Raw genomic sequence first — 19,757 nt, 5'->3', positions numbered from 1 at the left:
ACTGTCACGCTCACGCCCGGACTGATTGGCACGGGCATGCGGGGGTGTGGCCCCACTGGACCACAGACCAAACTTCCCTGGAAGGGGTGTAACTAAGTAGCTTCCTAGGTGTTCGCTGGAGCCTCTGATGGTGAGGTCAGACTTGTGCAATAGGAAGCTACCAGGTACCACTCTAGGGTGGTGTCTGGCTGTGGCTGCTGATCCCACCGGAGAACGGAACATAGACAGGCAAGCAGGCACGGCTGGCACTCTGGCAGGCGGGCATGGCTGGGACACAGGCAGGCGGACGGGTACAACAGAGACACTGGCAGGCGGGCACAGCTGGCTCTCTGGCAGGCAGGTACGGGTACTACAGAGACACTGGCAGGCGGGCACAACTGGCTCTCTGGCAAGCAGATACGGGTGACTCTCTGGCAGGACAGGAGGACAAGGCTGGTACACTGGAAGAACCAGTAGGGACCGATCTGCAGGCTGGTATGTAAAACAGGTAAGAACCTGTTCAGACAGGACTTATGAATAGGAAGAGAAAGACTGCAAGAGCGGATGCAGAGCAAAAGCACAGGAGCTACAGCCAAGAACAGAGATGCAGGAGGCACAGCCAAGTGCAGAAATGCAGGAGGCGGAGCCAAGTGCAGGAGGTGGAGTCACATTCAGAAATGCAGGAGGCGGAGCCAAGAGCAGGAGACAGAGCCACAAGCAGGAGGTGGAGCCACGAGCAGGAGGCAGAGCCAAGTGCAGAAACGCAGGAGGTGGAGCCAAGAGCAAGAGATGTAGAACCGCAAGGAGCCGAGCCAGGTAGAACTGCAAGGAGCAGAGCGAGAGCTGAGCGGAGACGCAGAGCAAAGCCACAGAGTGCAGAGCAAGGTCAGAGTGCAGAGCAAAGCTACAGAGAGCAGAGCTGAGAGCAAAGCCACAGAGTGCAGAGCTGAGAGCAGAACAAAGTCAGGGTGCAGAGCTGAGTGCAGAGCAAGACACAGAGTGCAGAGCTGAGAGCAAAGCCACAGAGTGCAGAGCTGAGAGCAGAGCAAAGTCAGAGTGCAGAGCAAGATGCAGAGTGCAGAGCCCAGAGCAAAACCACAGAGAGCAGAGCAGGGTAACAGAATGCAGGGCAAGGAGCAAAGCAAGGTCGCAGAGAGCAGAGCCAATAGCAGAGCAAAGAAAGACACAGAGTGCGCACAGCAGGGAAAGGAAACCAAGGCAGGGATGTAAACGGACACAGGAACAGAACTAGGCTAAGACAAAGTCAGGAACAGGACAAGGCACAGAGACATGGACACAAGCCAGGGTACGACGCCTGTTATGAACTTGTGGCCTAGGAGCAGCATGGACGAGCTCTGGAGTAGGTGGCCTCTATACTGACCGCAGACCCTGAACTTAACACATAAACTAGAAGTAGCCATGGGATGTTCCTGTCACTCCCTAGACACCTCGTCACGGCCGGAGGACTAATTACCCCTAAAGAAAGAAACAGGAATACTATCTTGCCTCAGAGAAAATTCCCAAAGGAAAGGCAGCCCCCCACAAATATTGACTGAGAGAGGAGAGGGAAATTACAAACGCAGACTGAAAACAGAATTTAGCAAAGGAGGCCACGCTACCTAGAAAGAAAAGACAGGACAGAGTACTGTGCGGTCAGTATAAAAAATACTACAAAATCCACCACAGAGAATACAAAAATCTTCACACCTAACTAAAGGCATGGAGGGTAACTCTGTGACTCCAGAGCTTCCAACTTGGCTGAATAAATCTTTACACAAAGCTGGACAAGAAAAAACATAGCAATTCACAGAACTATTAAGTCCACCGCATGTGGACTGCAAAAACAGAGCCAGGACTTATCTTTGATGATTTGGACAATCCAGAAGGAGAAACCAAGCAGAGATGTGGATCCCTAGAAAACAATGGACAACTGGCACTCACTAAAGGAAGGAGCCAGACTAAATAGCCCCGTCCAAAGTGGAAGCAGCTGATGACTGTTGTGAAGGACAAACAGCAGCACTACCACTTATAACCACCAGAGGGAGCCCAAGAGCAGAACCCACAACAGAATTCACAACAGACGCCCCTCTGGGTGGCGGACGTAGGCCAGGGTACGAAGCCCCACTGGGTGGCTGACATAGGCCAGGGTACGAAGCCCCGCTGGGTGGCTACACAGGACACAGATCAGGATACAATGCCCCCCTGGGTGGCGGACACAAGATTAACAGAGACAGGGCCTGGCACCTCATCAGCTAAGAACTGACTGAGGGAGTAAGTTGCACAGGCCCCCACCAATGGGTGGGGAAGTCTTAAATACAGGAAGCCTCATGGCTATTGGCCGGGGACACCTTACCAAGGTGCACACAGTCTTAATAAGACACAGGAGTTGCCAGCACCACCCCCCTATGCACACAGACAGAGCATGCACAGAGCAAACAGCAGACATGAGGCACACAGCATGGAGCTGGCAGCAGAGAGAAATCACAACAAGGCCCAGAGAAGTGAGTTTGAGTGTAATACAGGTGGGGGATGGGAGGCCATGCAGTGATGCCAGCAGGGTTGTTACACCCACCAGCGCATGCACTGTGCTCTGCGGGGATTCACTAGTTTCAGACTGGGGACTGGAGGATATCTATGCGGTATACATACTCCAGGCCAGTGGGTGTGGCCTTGTTCTCCATACACTTTTATTGAGTGTATTGAGTGAGACAAGTGTATGGAAGTGAGGCCACGCCCTCTGGCGGGCAATATGTAGACTGCACACATATCCTGCTCCCCAAACTGGCAAATCCCCACCGCATACACTGCATGCGCTGTGTGATTCATACGTCTGCAGTCACAAAGGGTGGCTGCAGACTTATCCATTTTGACTGGACAACCCCTTTAAGAAAGAGGCACCACTAACCAAACACAATGAAGACCAAAGAGATCTCCAAACAAGTCAGGTTGAGACGTACAAGTCAAGTTTTGGTTCTAAAAAAAGTCCCAATTTCTGATGATCCCCTGGAGCACCATCAAATCCATTATTTTTAAATGGAAAGAACATAGTACCACAACAACCTGTCAATAAGGAGGGCATTAATCAGAGAGGCAGCACACAGACCAAGGGTAACCGTGAAGGAGCTAGAGAGTTTCCAAACAGAGACTAGAGTATCTGTCCTTTCGACCACAATAAGCCATATACCCCATAGAGGTTGCCTTTATGGAAGAGTGGGTAGAAAAATGGCCTTAATTAAACAAAAAAATTGTAAGGCTCAATTTGAGTTTGCCAAAATAAATGTGGGGGACTCTCCAAATGTACGGAGGAAGGTGCTGTGTGCTGATGAGGCTAAAATGTAACTTTTTGGCCACCAAGGTAAATGTTATGTCTGGTGCCAAATCAACACACTTGAGTGGTTAAAGGGAAAACATGTAAATGTTTTGAATGGCCTAGTCAAAGCCCAGACCTTAATCAATTTCTGTGGTCAGACTTGAAGATTGCTGTTCTCCACAGGAAAACATCTAACTTGAAGGATCTGGAGCAGTTTTGTCTTGAGGAATAGGCAAAAATCCCAGTGGCAAGATGTGGAAAGCTCATAGAGACTTATCCAAAGAGACTTACAGCTATAATTGCTACACAATGAGCCTCTACAAAGTACTGACTTCAGGGGGTGAATAGTTATGCACACTGAAGTTTTCAGTTATTTTGTCCTATTTCATGTTTGCTTCACAATAAAAAGAAAACAAAATGTTCACAGTTGTAGACAAGTTCTTTGCATGAACTAATGGAAACCATAAAATAAAACAATTCAATTCCAGGTTCTAAGGTAGAAAAACATGAAAAAATGCAAAGAGGAGGTGAATACTTTCGCAAGCCACTATAAGTACTACCTGTGGCTTACAGATTTCCTTTTGCATCCAAAATTGTTTAATAAATAATTTATTTTAAAGACTTTGTAAGTTAGAAAAATTAGTGAACGAGCAAGAAGGCAAATTCACATGTTCAGTATTTAGTCAGAATTGTACATCAGTATTTATAAATGAAAATCAGAAGTGGAACAATCAGATTAAAAGTATAATAGACACATATACTGAACGTGTGAATGTGGCTTAACAGTTCTGTCTGTATATCAATGTAAATCCCTTTTATGCTCATGTCATTCCACTCGTACTCTTCCCAGTAATTTACTAGACCTGAGCATAATAAGTTCTAGGTGTTCAGATGTGCATTGTATTTGTATTGATATAAGTATATTTATACCTATCAATTATTTCTTCCCTAGGGTGTGATTTTTTTTCTAAACTGAATAATCCCAATCTCTATTATCTTTTTTTGATGACACATGTATATGTAGCACAATTAGTCCGTGATCACCAACAAGGTAGAGACAAGTCAGAAGAATATGTAATGTATCTCCAAGAAGTCAGTATTTCATTAGTATTCAGTAGCATTAAACCGTTTCCACAGAAATAAACAAGCTTAGCAAACTGCACATATTATGCACCAGAGACAAAAAAAAAACTATTGACTTGCTGTTCTTAGGTGAACTCTTTATTTTCACCTGCCAAGTGCTTATTGATCTTCCGATATTTATGTGCTACATATTGTCATCATGCTCAATTTCAGAGAAAATGGGCAAAAACAAAAATGGAGTCTGTTTACATATAACATTATAAAGCAAGTATTCTCAAGAAAAATAAATAAAGCACAGTGGACAGCCAAGGTGAAATTATAAAAGAAGCGAAGGAAAAATGATTAGATAATTAAAAGATAGAAAAGCTTGTGGAAGGGATTATTAAAGGGAACCTGTCACCCCCAAAATCGACAATGAGCTAAGCCCACCAGCATCAGGGGCTTATCTACTGCATTCTGGAATGCTCTAGATAAGCCCCCGATGTATCCTGAAAGATAAGAAAAAGAGGTTAGATTATACTCTCCCAGGGGCGGTCCCGCTGCGGTGGGCGTCGCAGTCCTGTCCGGGGCCTCTCATCTTCTTACAATGACGTCCTCTTCTTGTCTTCATGCTGTGGCTCTGGCGCAGACATACTTTGTCTGCCCTGTTGAGGGCAGAGCAAAGTACTGCAGTGCGCAGGCGCCAGGAAAGGTCAGAGAGACCTGGCGCCTGCGCACTGCAGTACTTTGCTCTGCCCTCAACAGGGCAGACAAAGCATGCATGCACCGGAGCTGCAGCGTGAAGACAAGAAGAGGACATCATTGTAAGAAGATGGGAGGCCCCGGACCGGACCGCGACACCCATCAGACCCAGAATCCAGCGGGACCGCCCCTGGGTGAGTATAATCTAACCTCTTTTTCTCATCTTTCAGGATACATCAGGGGCTTATCTAAAGCATTACAGAATGCTGTAGATAAGCCCCTGATGCTGGTGGGCTTAGCTCATCGTCGATTTTGGGGGTGACAGGTTCCTTTTAAATGTACAATTACAGCCCTTGCCTCTGATCAAAAACTGCTGATCCCAGCCATCTAGCACCTTAGATGCTGTAGTCACTGTAGACTGTGGGATTTCAGGGGGTCAGTCTATGGCAGAAATAATTATATGGTTCTCGAAATGTGTAAAAAAAAAAAGAAAACTGCTTTGTGCTATAGCTATACAGCTCATAGAATCCCACGGTTTACAATATCATCTCTACGCTGATGACACGCAGATCTACCTCTCTGGACCCAACCTCACTTCCTTACTGAACAAAATCCCACACTGTCTGCTATTTCATTCTTCTTTTCTGCTCATTTTCTAAAACTGAACATGGACAAAACAGAATTCATTATATTTCCCCCACCTCACTCTACCACTCCACCCAACCTATCCATCAATGTCAATGGCTGCTCACTTTCCCCGGTCCCGCACGCTCGGTGCCTCGGGGTGATCCTTGACTCTGCCCTCTCTTTCAAACCACATATCCAAGCCCTGGCCTCCTCTTGCCGATTCCAACTCAAAAACATTTCCAGATTCCGTGCATTCCTTGACCATAAAACCACAAAAACACTAGTACGTGCCCTTATCATCTCCCACCTCGACTACTGCAACCTCCTACTCTCTGGCCTCCCCTCTAGCACTCTGGCACCTCTCCAATCCATCCTAAACTCTGCTGCCCAACTAATCCACCTGTTTCCCCGTTATTCCCCAGCCTCTCCTCTCTGCCAGGCCCTTCACTGGCTTCCTATTGCCCAGAGGCTACAGTTCAAAACACTAACAATGACATACAAAGCCGTTCACAAGCTGACTCCTCCATACATCTGTGACATGGTCTCCTGGTACCTACCTACACACAACCTTTGATCATCTCACGATCTCCTTCTCTACTCCTCTCTCATCTCTTCCTCCCACAACCGCATCCAAGACTTCTCCCGTGCTTCCCCTATACTCTGCAACACTCTACCCCAACACATCAGGCTCTCGCCTACCACGGAAACCTTCAAAAGGAACCTGAAGACCCACCTCTTCCGACAAGCCTACAACCTGCAGTGATCCCCAGTCTACTGAACCGCCACATGACCAGCCATACCCTCTCCTAGTGTATCCCCACCCATCCCCTGTGGACTGTGAGCCCTCGCGGGCAGGGTCCTCTCTCCTCCTGTACTTGTGTGTGCCTTGTTTTACTCATGTTTATTGTACTTGTCTATATTTGCCCCGTTCACATGTAAAGCGCCATGGAATAAATGGCGCTATAAAAATGTATAATAATAATAATAATGTCCAAAACAGACTATAAAATCAGTTATAGAACCATCAGTGTTATCTGCTGTGCCTCTTAGAGCTTCAGTATAGTCATAACAATTTCCCTGAAAGTCCCAGAAGTCCTGGCTGTGCCTATTAAGTGCCTATATCATTCTCCAACACTGTGTCTTTTGTGCGCTATACAGTATGTACTTACAGGCTAAAAGTATTGTCACTAAGTAGAATGATATTTGCTAGGTAGCTAGCAGGACCCTGTGTCAAAGATAATTAATGAGAACAGGATGTCTTGAAAATGGGTCCTAAACTAATACAATGCATAGATAGCTGAGGAGATACAGATATAACCAACGTAATGATCATCTCTGTACTCACTTCTACTCCTCTGCAGTAAGACTTCAGTCTTTTTTCCGGAAAGGTAATAAAAAATCATGGTCAGACAATAATTCTTTTATGAATAGGTCGAAAAACCATAATAAATCATTAAGATTATAAATGATATTTGTCTACAACCAGTAATTCTGGTAAGAAGCCATTAGCTGCTGTACTGTAAAGTAAAATGATGATGATAATTACAGTCAAAATAATCTTCATAAGTTTCTTCAGCCTCAAAAAAATCATGAACACCTTACATTTTTTAAGGACAGGGCAAAAAAGTGGCCAATTTTTACGGACTGTCCTGGGATTTCTGGTTGGTTGTTAATTCTGGTGTCTACTTGTAATATTTCACTTACCGTAAGAGTCTAGTGGATGCATTACATAACAGAGTAGAGACCTTTTTCACCATTCACAGGTGGCCTAGTTATGGGGTATTACTTCAGAAAGATAGAAAAGCGGACACAATTTCAACAACATACTTATTAAAAAGTAGTAAATTATTATCATGTGTATAAATCAGCAGTCAGTTAACTTGCTTAACTACTGCTTCATTTTTATTTATTCTATTATTATTATTATTATTATTATTATTATTAATACACCGTATAATACAAGATCAGAAATTCTACCAGCCTTGAATTAGGTATACTGATTATATCTATTCTTATGTTAGGCATGTAGCTTGTTGTGTAATATGGCACAAACCAACATCGCTATCATACAAAGACACAAAGAAGAAATAAATGTGAGATAACATCAAGTTAATACTTTTATTGTTGAAAAATATATATTTTCTGCAGTTTTGCAAAGTTTTATAACAAGTCCATGGAAATGCTTCAGTGGAAACCATGTTGCTGCTTTTGCATGTAGTTTTTATTGACTGGGTTTTTCTAATGGTAAGTCACTGGAGGAAAAAACTGGCAAAGCCATGATGGACAGGAAAAGGGCATAGCTATAGGGGGTGAACTGGTAGTAGTTGCATCGGAGACCTGGTGCCTTAGGGGGGCCAAAGGCATGTCTGCCACATTAAAGAACCCTGAACTATAACTGGCACATCGTAGATGATGGTGCAGATACATATTTGGCATTGGGCCCCAGCAGGAGCTTCACGGTGCTCCCTTGAGACAGTACATAAGTAGCTTTACAGTCTGGTGGTAGAAAGAACAATTTGACACTTCCTTTGGAATAGGGAACATGTGATTTGTCTGTATAATGTGAGTAATGCTGAGTTTTGTGACATTTTCTGTATATTTATTATGTTACGGTCATCTCTCTTCAGCTTATTCCAATTACACTCTGGAAGAACAACGCTGATAGCTGGCATACTGCATGAATCTGCTCTCCTGTCTTTAAGATGGAGGTCAGAGATCATGCTGGCTGTTGGGATGTCTTAAAATATTCATTGAAATTGCATGTATATTTTCAGAAAGTCATCTTAAAGGTGTTGTCCACTACTGGACAAACCCAGATGAATCAATTCAGGACCCCAATTAAAATAAAAACAGTGAATAGTCACATCCTACAGTAGTGCCGTCCCAGTGATATTGGCGCTGTTGTTCCCAAATAGTGACCATACATTATTATGTCACGTGTAGTCTGCCGCCGCTGCGTGGCTGCAACTCATTAATATTCAGTAAATGTCTGTAATGACAAAGTAATAAAAACTGCATCTAAACCGCAGCCGCTCAAGACCTGCAGCTTGCAGGTGATGCAACAAAATGTCACACCTCACTGACATCCCTTGAAAAATGCTGCCGTATGAAGTGAGTATTCACTGTTTTTATTTTAAATTAGGCTCCTTAATTTTTTAAGCTTGGGTTAGCCAGCAGTGAATTAAACCCCTTTAATACACCATAAACAAAGAAAAAACTATTTAGTGCCTGATGTTCACCCTGAAGCTAAAATGTTATTCTTCAGATGAAGAACCACCTACACTTAGCCATGAAAATAAGGCACTGCAAGCAAGAGTGTTATGTGAGAGTTCGATAGTTCTACATACATTTTACCTAAAACATCCACACAAGACCGAAAAGTAGATAAATAGAATCAAATAAAACAAATGAGCCAAATATATTAGACTTATAGACAGTATCACATGTCTGTGAGTTGCAAAAGAATGTGAACCTTGAGGATTAGCAGATAATATGAAGAAATTATAGTCTGGTGTTTCCAATGAATGGGATGACAATCATATATGAGTAGCTGTCAGTTATAACTACACACAGCTCTGCAGTGAGATCAGGAGTGCAGAGATCAGCTATTACATATCACACTGGTAACTCTACCTTCATGTAAAATAAGATCTGGAGGCAGACACTCAAGCTCATTTACATATAAGAAAGACATGGATTTTTCTGCAATAACACATTGTATCACAGATATCAAGGTATCATTTTATTCAGCCTTCTATGTCCTCTAGGGTTAGAAGGGATGATTCTACTGACAGAAGCACTTTAACCCCTTAACGATTTTAGTCGTATCCATACATCCTGGTTGGGAAGGACTTCCTGACCTAGGACGTATGGATACGTCATGGCAAGTGCGTGGGCAAAGGATCTCTGTATGCAAGTTCTCCACCGGTTGTTCAGCAAAGATGAGAGCTGACATCCTGCTTTCACTGTCAGGAGTGGTGCACACACTGTTTCAGGCTGTTTAACCCCCTAAATCACAGCATGTAGAAGGCAGAAAGAGGGAGGGCACTCTCTCTCCAATCAGAGCCCACACAACGTCATCGCGAAGGCTTGATTGTTGCCATGGTGACCTGAGGTTATCATGACGACATCCGGGTCGCCAGGCTATGGCAAGCTTGTTAGACCATGCATAGTTTTTTTTTTTTCATTTTCATAGTTCATTTTTGTGGGAAAAATTTGATTGTTTATTTTCAAGGCTCAATGTTATAAAATTCTGTGAAGCACCTGGGTGTTTAAGGTACTCACCACATATCTAGATAAGTTCCTTGAGGGGTCTAGTTTCCAAAATGGGGTCACTTGTGGCGGTTTCCACTCTTTAAGCACATCAGGGTCTCTTCAAACGTGGCATGGCATCTGATACCAATTCCAGCTAATCTGGTGTTCCAAAAAGTCAAAAGGTGCTCCTTCCCTTTTGAGCCCTGTTGTGCACTGAAACAGTAGTTTTCCCCCATATATGGGGTATTGATGTACTCAGGAGAAATTGCACAACAAATGATGTGATCCATTTTCTCCTGTTACCGTTGTGAAAATGCAAAAGTTGGGGCAAAACCAACATTTTTGAAGGAAATTTTTTTTTTCGTTCTCACAGTTCAACGTTGTAAAATTCTGTGAATCACCTGGGGTTCATGGTGCTCAACATACATCTATATAAATTCTTTGTGGAGTCTTGCTTCCAAAATGGTATCAATTGTGGGGGGTTTCCACTGTTTAGACACATCAGGAGCTCTCCAAACGTAACATCGCATTCGCTCTAGATTTCAACAATTTTTGAGTTCAAGAAGTCAAATGCTCCATTCCTTCTGAGCCCTGCCATGGGTCCAAACTGTAGTTTCCCCCCATTTAAGGTATCAGTGTACTCAGGAGAAGTTACACAACACATTTTGGGGGCTAAATTTAAACCTTTTTGAAAAAAGTAAAATATTCATTTTTTCCTTCCACTTTGCTTTAATTCCTGTGAAGCACCACAAGGTTAATAAACTTCTTGAATATGGTTTTGAGGACTTTGAGGAGTGCAGTTTTTAGAATGGTGTCACTTTTGGGTATTTTCTGTCATGCAGGGCCCCCAAAGTCACTTTAAATGTGATGTGGTTCCTAAAGAAATGGTTTTGTAATTTTTTTTTTTTTTTTAAAAAGAGAAATTGTTGATCAACTTTTAATCCATCAACAACAACCATCATTAACAAAAAAAAATTATGTTTAAAAAATTATGCAGTTGTAAAGTAGACATGAGGTAAATGTTATTTATTAACTATTTTGTGTGACATAACTCTCTGGTTTAAGGGCATAAGAATTAAAAATTTGAAAATATTATCAATATTTTTGCCAAATTTCTGATATTTTCACAAATAAAAGCAAGTCATATCAAACAAAATTTACCACTATCACGAAGTACAATATGAAAAAAAAATCTCAGGATCACTAGGATCCTTGAAGCATTCCAGAGTTATTACCACATAAAGTGGCACTTGTCAGGATTGTACAATTTGGCCTGGTGAGGAAGGTGAAAACAGGCTTGGGAGGTGAATGTTCATGAGTCCACTATAAGGAGAACACTGAAGAATGATGGGCATGTCAGGATTGATAGAAGAATGGCACGGCACTCCAAAAACAACATGTAATTTACTAAAAATGATCTAAAAAGGCCAGGAGACTAGAAAAAATATACAGTGAATTTATGCGAACAAAACAAAACTTTTAGTTTTAATCTCTTTGTGACCGAGCCAATTTTAATCTTAAAGGGTTGTTCACTACTAGGACAACCCCTTCTTAAACTACTACCCATGTCAGTTCCACTCCAGCGGTGTCGGCACTCGCAGTCCAGGGGGTGTGATGTGGTGGAATGACATGTGATGCCCAATGCCCAATCAGCACTGGCATCACTGTCTCCGCCTTCAGACAAACTGAACATGAAGAGGAAGTCTGGGCTGCAGTTGATCCCTGGCTTCCTCTTCATATTCAGTTTGTCCAAAGGCAGAGACAGTGACGCCAGTGTAGACTGGACTCTGGCGTCATGTGTCACAACACCACATCACAACCCCAGGGAGAGTGAGTGCCAACACCGCTGGGGCATGGGAGGGGAGTATAGACTATTATTTTATTGGGGCTGATCATTTAGTTTAAGAAGGGGTAGTCCTAGTAGTGGAACTACTCTGGAATGCTTCAATGCATCCCAGTGCTGCTGAAATAGTTTTTTCATGAAACATTGTACTTTATGTTCCTTGTAAATTTAAGTCAATATGTTTTGTGTTTATTTGTGAAACTATCAGAATTTAGGTGAAGATTTTGAAAAATTCACAATTTTCATACTCTCAATCTTTATATACGTAAACCAGTTAGTCATGCACTATAAAATTATTGACAAATAAAATGTCTCATATGTCTACTTTATATCTGCATCATTTTTCAAATGTCATTTTATTTTGTTCGGATGCTGGAAGGGTTAAAAGTTTAATAGCAATTTCTAATTATTTAAAAAAAATTACAAAACCTTTTCTTTTGCAGACCTATTCAAGTTTAAATGGACTTTGCGGAGCCTATATATTGGAAAGTCTCCAAAAGTGATCACATTTAAAAAAATGGCACCCTTCAAATACTTTGAAACTGCGGTCAATTTTTTTTTAACCCTTTAAGTATTGGGCAGCATGGTGGCTCAGTGGATAGCATTGCAGCGCTGGGGTCCTGGGTTCAAATCCCACCAAGGACAACATCTGCAAGGAGTTTGTATGTTCTCCCCGTGTTTGCGTGGGTTTCCTTCCGGTACTCCAGTTTCCTCTCACATTCCAAAGACATACTGATAGGGATTCTAGATTGTGAGCCCCATTGGGGAATATGTTAGAGCTATATAAAAATAAAAATTATTATTATTAAGTATTATACAGGAATGAATGCAGAGTGGAATGAAAAAAATATCTAATTTTTATTCTAAAATGTTGCTATAGCCCCAATTATTTCACTTTTGAAAGGAATTGCACAAAAAAGTGTACCACACAAATTAATCGGTTTTAAGAAATTACTGGGCTCAAAAGGGAAGGAGAACCATTTCAATTTCAGAACACAAATTTGGCTGAAATAGATTGGGGGCACCATGTAGCATTTACAGTGCCCCTAAGGCTCCCAAACAGAAAAAAAAACAAGTGACCCCATTTTGGAAACTACATCCCTCAAGGATTTTATCCAGGAGTATAGTGAGCATTTTGAACTCCCAGGTACTATATGGAATTTGATAACATTGGCTCGTCATATTGAAAATTTTCATTTTTTTTCACAAAAATGTTGCTTTAGCCTCAAATTTTTAAAGATCTGTATGAAAAAATCCACATGACAGCGCGGCAAACATTGCTTCTGATCAGTGGTAAAACTATTACCGCCGGTCAGGCAGCTGTGAAATGACAGTGTGAACTCACAGCTATGATCAGAGGTAAAAAGTTTACCTATGGTCACTGGTGTCGGCTAATGGGACTACTATTCCCATCAGCCTAGGCCTTGTGCCGCTAATAGTGAGAGCAGGCAGTAGCTGTTGGGAGTTTTCATCAGCCTGCACCTGTGCTAAAAAAAAAGAGTGGGTTCTCCTGTATTTTTGATAACCAGCCAGGCAAAAATGACAGCTGGGGGTTGCAACCTTCAGTTGTCAGCGTTAGCAAGGCTGGTTATCAAGAATAGAGGGGTACCCACACTGTTTTTTTTAAATTATTTAAATAATGCTGTGAATACATATGGTCATTAGTAGTGTTGAGCGATACCTTCCGATATTTGAAAGTATCGGATTGGATCGGCCGATATCCAAAAAATATTGGATATCGCCGATACCGATACCCGATACCAATACAAGTCAATGGGACACAAATATCGGAAGTGATCCTGGATTGTTCCCAGGGTCTGAAGGAGAGGAAACTCTCCTTCAGGCCCTGGGATCCATATTCATGTAAAAAATAAAGAATAAAAATAAAAAATATGGATATACTCACCCTCGGACGGCCCCTGGCTGTCACCGCTGCAAGCGTCTACCTCTGTTCCTATGAATGCAGAGTGAAGGACCTTCGATGACATCGCAGCTTGTGATTGGTCGTGTGACCGCTCATGTGACCACTCACGCGACCAATCACAAGCTGCGACATCATCGCAGGTCCTACACTCACTGCATTCTTAGGAACGGAGGCTGCCGGCTGCACCACTGAGGTCCAGAGTCTGTCGGAGGGGTGAGTATATCCATATTTTTTATTTTTATTCTTTATTTTTTACATGAATATGGATCCCAGGGCCTGAAGGAGAGTCTCCTCTCATCCAGACTCTGGGAACCATACGCACCGCACACGCGTGGGAACTTATAGGAACTTCCGATTCTGATTTCCGATATCACAAAAATATCGTAACTCGGTATCGGAATTCCGATACAGCGAATATCGGCCGATACCCGATATTTGCAGTATCGGAATGCTCAACACTAGTCATTAGGCATAGTGATATGCAAATTGTTGAACAAAAAACATGTATAAAGAGTTGTAGATGGAAAGTATCCAGAATATATGGTATGGGTTTAAAATAGTCAAGTACCAGTCTCTTACCACCATATGGCATGAGAGTGTCCATAATGAAAGGGGGTTTAAGATCCCAAAATGACCACAAGATCCCCATCACATCCAGAATGGCAGTGTGAGGAATGGCAGATGTAACTGAGGCCATTAGTGATTAAACAGGATATTTATTTTAACCAGAGAAAACCATCATATTGTTCCCAGTGTCAGATGTCAGAAGTGAAGTAAGGACACTTAATAAGGGCGTATGTGTCCAGGTTCGCATAGGCACATATGTCCATGGGATAGGTGATAGATCTATAGGCTGAATGCCCAGCAACGATATTATGGGCACCGTCCAGGCTGGAACAATAAAGTATCAATAGCTTACCCAAGGAAAATAATTCAAGTATATATTCAAGATGCAGAAGGCCGGTTCATAGGCACAGTCCACTTAAAAACCCCTTTTTGGCTGGAATCGAGAGTGGATGCCAAGTTGCGTTTGGACAGCCCCTGATGTCCCTAAACAGTAGAAACCTACCACATTTTAGAAACTAGACCCCTCTAGAAATGTATCTAGATGTATGTTGAGCATCTTGAACCCCTAGGTGCTTCACAGAAATTTATAACGTAAAGCCATGAAAACAAAACAATCAAATTTTTCTCACAAAAATGTTCTTTTAGCCCCATTTTTTATTTTCACAGGGGTAGCGGGGAAAATGGACTCCAAAATTCATTGTGCAAATTTCTCCTCAGTGTGCTGATACCACATATGTTGGGGAAAACTACTGTTTGGGATATGACAGGGATCGGAAGGAAAGGAGCACCGTTTGAATGGCTGGAATCAAGAGCGGACACCATGTTGCGTTTGGAGAGCCTCTGATGTGCCTAAACAGTGGCCCCTGATGTGCCTAAACCCCCAAATTGACTCCATTTTGGAAACTAGATCCCTTAAGGAATTCATCTAGGGGTGTACTAAGCATTTTCAACCTACCGGTGATTCATAAAACTGTATAACATTTAGATGTGAAAATAAAAAAAATATATTTTTCCCACTAAAATACTGTTTTCAGCACCCTATATGTGGTTGTACACTGTTGTATGAGCACACTGCAGGTATGGGACGGGAAGGAGCATGGCCTTTAGAACCCAGATTCCGTTTGAATAATTTGAGGGCCCATTAGCCAAACCCCTTAGGTGACATATTATTAGAAACCCCCACAAGTGATTCCATTTTGGAATCTTCACTGCTTAAAGTGTATATCTGGGACTTTATGAAAAATAACGGAACAAATAGACAAGAATAGTTCTTATTTTTCTTTTTGCACTGTTCACTGTGCAGCATAAGTAATAAGGTGGCTTTATTCTTTGGGTTGATGTGATTACAGCGAAACCAGATTTATATAATTTGTTTACATTTTGCTGCTATCACACAGTAAAATTGCTTTTCTATTAAAAAAATAGCTATTTCGTCACTAAATTCTGAGAGCTGTAACTATTTTATTGTTTGTCGAAAAGAGCTGTATGAGGGCTTACTTTCTGCTCGGTGAGTGGGAGATTTGTTTTGGTACCATTTTGGAGTACATAATAATTTTTGATTACTTTTTATTCACATTTTTCAGACTCAGAATGAACAGAAACCAGTAATTCAGTTATGGCCTTTATCTTTATTTTGTTTTTTTTGCGCCGTTCACCGTGTGGTAAAAGTGATAAGATTTGTTCATCAGGTCAGTACAATTACAGCGATTTCAGATTTATATAGGTTTTCAGCTTTGCTGCTTTTATAGACTAAAAACAATATTTTACAAAAATGAATTTGATTTTGCATCACCATACTCTAAGTCTAAGCTGTAACTTTTTATTTTTTTTCCCAAATGATTAGAACTTATTTTGCCTTGTTATTTATAACATTTTTTTTTACATATGCCGTTTTGATAACTTTTTACTCAATCTTTTGTGTGTCAGCATGATGAAAAAGTGACATTTTTGGTGTGTTTTTTTTTTTTTTACGTGATTGCTGTACAAAATAAATAACATGACAGTTTTATAGATCAAGTTGCTCTGGATGCAGCAATACCAATTATGTGTACTTTTTTGTTTATCTTTGTTTTATCACAAAAGCTGTGTTTTTAGTGGTGAAACCGCTTTTTGTGATTTTTTTTTTTTGCACATTTTTTTTTACACATTTTATTTTACTTTTTGTCCCATGTAGAACTTGTATGATTTTTACTCTGAATGTTGTTCTCATGCATTGCAGTATTTGTGCACAGTAGGGCATGAGAACTGTCAGTGCCTCATGGACACCGTCTGGGAGACTCGGCTTATGGCCGGGGTCACATTAGCATATAGGATCCGATGCGAGAGCATCGGATGCGATATGCTAATGACCCTCGGATGCGATATGCTAATGACCCTCGGCTCCTGCTCTGCTGAGAGCAGGAGCCGAGTGTCATGCTACTGTACTCCGAGCCTCTTGCACAGAGATAATCGGAGCACAGCTGCGGAGGAGGCGGAGAAATTAAGTTCTCCATCTCCTCCATTGCTGGGGTCAGGGTATAACGCACATCACTCGGATGATATCCGAGTGATGTGCGCTGTGTCACTCGCACGCATAGACTTATATAGGTGCGAGTGCGCCAAGACTCGGCCAAGTGTCGCTGACAATCGCAGCATACTGCGATTTCACTCGTATGTATAAAACGGCTGAGAAAGAAAATGATGATGGGAGATGCCCCATAGATTAACAGCGGTCTGAGTGCTATGCAATGTTTTATCGCATAGCACTTGTCCGTATTCCTCGCTAGCGTGACTCTGGCCTATAGCTAGATCTCACAGGCTACAGTACACTGGGGTTATCAGATGACCTCAGGGTATTGTGGCAATGATCGTCACCCGGAATTACGATTGAGGAGGGTCGATGCTGCCATAGGGGTTCTTTTAACTCCTTTTTAACAATTTAGATACTGCTGCTGAAATTGACAGCGGTATTAAAGGGGCTAATCATCCCCGCTCAGCCCCAAAACTGTCTGGGATCCATACCGCAGGGTGTCAATTGTCATGCACCATGGGGGAGCGCTATACACTTATTCCCATTTACCTATTTAAAATGGTGATGAGGGAATAAGGCCCCTTATCGTCCATCTTTTAATCCGTATCGGCATTCCTTAATAGGTTAAATGAGAAGTGTCATGTATGGAGAAAGAAAAACTAAGCATTACAGGATAGCAACCTCATACCATCTGTGAGACATGGTGGTGGAAATGTTATGGATTGGATGTGTCAGAGAAAATTTGCTTTTCACAAACGACTATACTGATTTTCTGCATCTTTTGTTCAACCATTTTAATGAAAAAAGAAATAAGTGTGTTAAATAAAATACAATAGAAAATTATCCAAAATCCAGACATTTAACTGCAATTTTCTATCTTACAAAGTGTGCAATACCTTTTTTCTGCATACTTGTTTTAGTAGTCAAATTTGATATCTGAACATGCTACACCAGTACTGTAGACTTTTGCTGAATTTGGCTTTTAGGATGTCTACCTAGTAGTCCTTTTTAGTCCTATTTGAGAACTGGGGAATAATTGTGCTAAAAACACCTGAATTTTTTTTAAATCTAGTCATTTAACTATGACTGGCTTTTTTTGTACATCTGCTTTTCTTAACAAATTTGACACACTTCTATACTGTGACTTCTTGGCGCATTTGGCTTTTCATGCGTTTTCCTAGCATTTCTTGCGCTGTCCTTTTGGGGAACAGAGGGGGTAATAATTTGTTAACCTTTTCCTTGCAAGAAGTTTTTCAACAATTAGTACCTCTGGTAGTCAGGACAATTTTTCCACTTTTGATGTGTTCAAATAAAATCTAAATTTCAAAACAAAAGTTATTAACCCCTTAAGGACCGAGCCAATTTGTACACTAATGATTGAGTCTCATTTTCTAAATTTGAAAGTTTCACTTTATGTAGTAATAACTCCGAAAAGTTTAATACATTCCAGTAAATTCTGAGACTGTTTTTCATGACATATTGTACTTCATATTAGTGGTAAATTTTGGTCGATATAATTTGCATTTATTTATGAACATATAAAAAATTCACCAAAAAATTTGTAAATTTTACAATTTTCAAGCTTTCAATTTTTATGCCCTTAAACCAGATAGCTATACCACACAAAATAGTTGATAAATAACAATTACCACATGTCTTCTTTACATCAGCATTGTTTCTTCCCAAAAAATTTTATTAGGAAGTTAGAAGGGTTAAAAGTTTATCAAAAATTTCATATTTGTCCAACAAGTTTCCAAAACGATTTTTTAGGGACCACATCGCATTTGAAGTGACTTTAAGAGACCTATGAGTCAGAAAATACCCCAAAGTGACAACATTATAAAAACTGCACCCCTCAAAGTGCTCAAAACCACATTCACGAAGGTTATTAACCCTTCAGGTGCTTCACAGGAACTAAAGCAATTTAAAAGAAAAAAATTAACATTTTATTTTTTTCTCCCAAAAATGTTTCTTTAGACCCAAATTTTGCATTTTCAGAAGGATAACAGATAAAAATGAATCATCCTATTTGTTGCGTAATTTCTCCTGAGTACGTTAATATTTCAAATGTAGGGGAAAACTACTGTTTTGGTGCACAGCAGGGCTTGGAAGAAGCACCAAAATTAGCTGCAATTGGTAGCGGACGTCATGCCAAGTTTTGAGAGTCCCTGATGTGCCAAAACAATGGAAACCCGCCCGAAGTGACCATTTTTTGGAAACTAGACCTCTCAAGGAATTTATCTACATATGTGGTGAAAACCTTGAACCTCCAGGTGCTTGCCAAAATTTTATAAAATTTAGCAGTGAAAATAAAAATTTATATTTTTCCCACAAACATGTTGTTTTAGCCCCAATTTTTTTTATTTTCACAAGGGTAACAAGAGAAAATGGACAGTATAATTTATTGTGTAATTTTTCCTGAGTACGCCAGTACCCTATATGTTGAGGAAAACTACTGTTTGGGCACACAGCAGAGCTCAGAAGTAAATTAGTGCCATTTGACTTTTGGAGTGCAAAATTGTTTGGAACAGATAACAGATGCCATGTTACTTTTTCAGAGCCCCTGATGAGCCTAAACAGCAAAAGCCCCCCTGATGCCCCATATGTTATGTAAAACTACTGTTTGGGTGCACAGCAGGGCTCCGAAGTGAAGGACCACCATGCAACTTTTGGAAGGGAAAATTAGCTGGATTCGGTATTGGATGCCATGCTACGTTTGGAGAGCCCCTGATATGCTTAAACATTATAACCACCACAAATGACTCCATTTTAGAAACTAGACCACTCAAGGAATGTATCTAGATGTGTGGTGAGCACCTTGAACCCCTATGTGGTTCACAGAATTTTATAACGATGTGCCATCAAAATAAAAAAATCACATTTTTCCCACAAAAAATTTTCATTTTCATAAGGGTAACAGGAGAATACGGACATCAAAATGTGTTGTGCAATTTCTCCTGAGTACATTGATACCCCATAT

Source organism: Ranitomeya variabilis, chromosome 3 (assembly GCF_051348905.1).
Source record: "Ranitomeya variabilis isolate aRanVar5 chromosome 3, aRanVar5.hap1, whole genome shotgun sequence".
Lineage (NCBI taxonomy): Eukaryota > Metazoa > Chordata > Amphibia > Anura > Dendrobatidae > Ranitomeya > Ranitomeya variabilis.
This window is presented reverse-complemented; position numbering follows the sequence as displayed.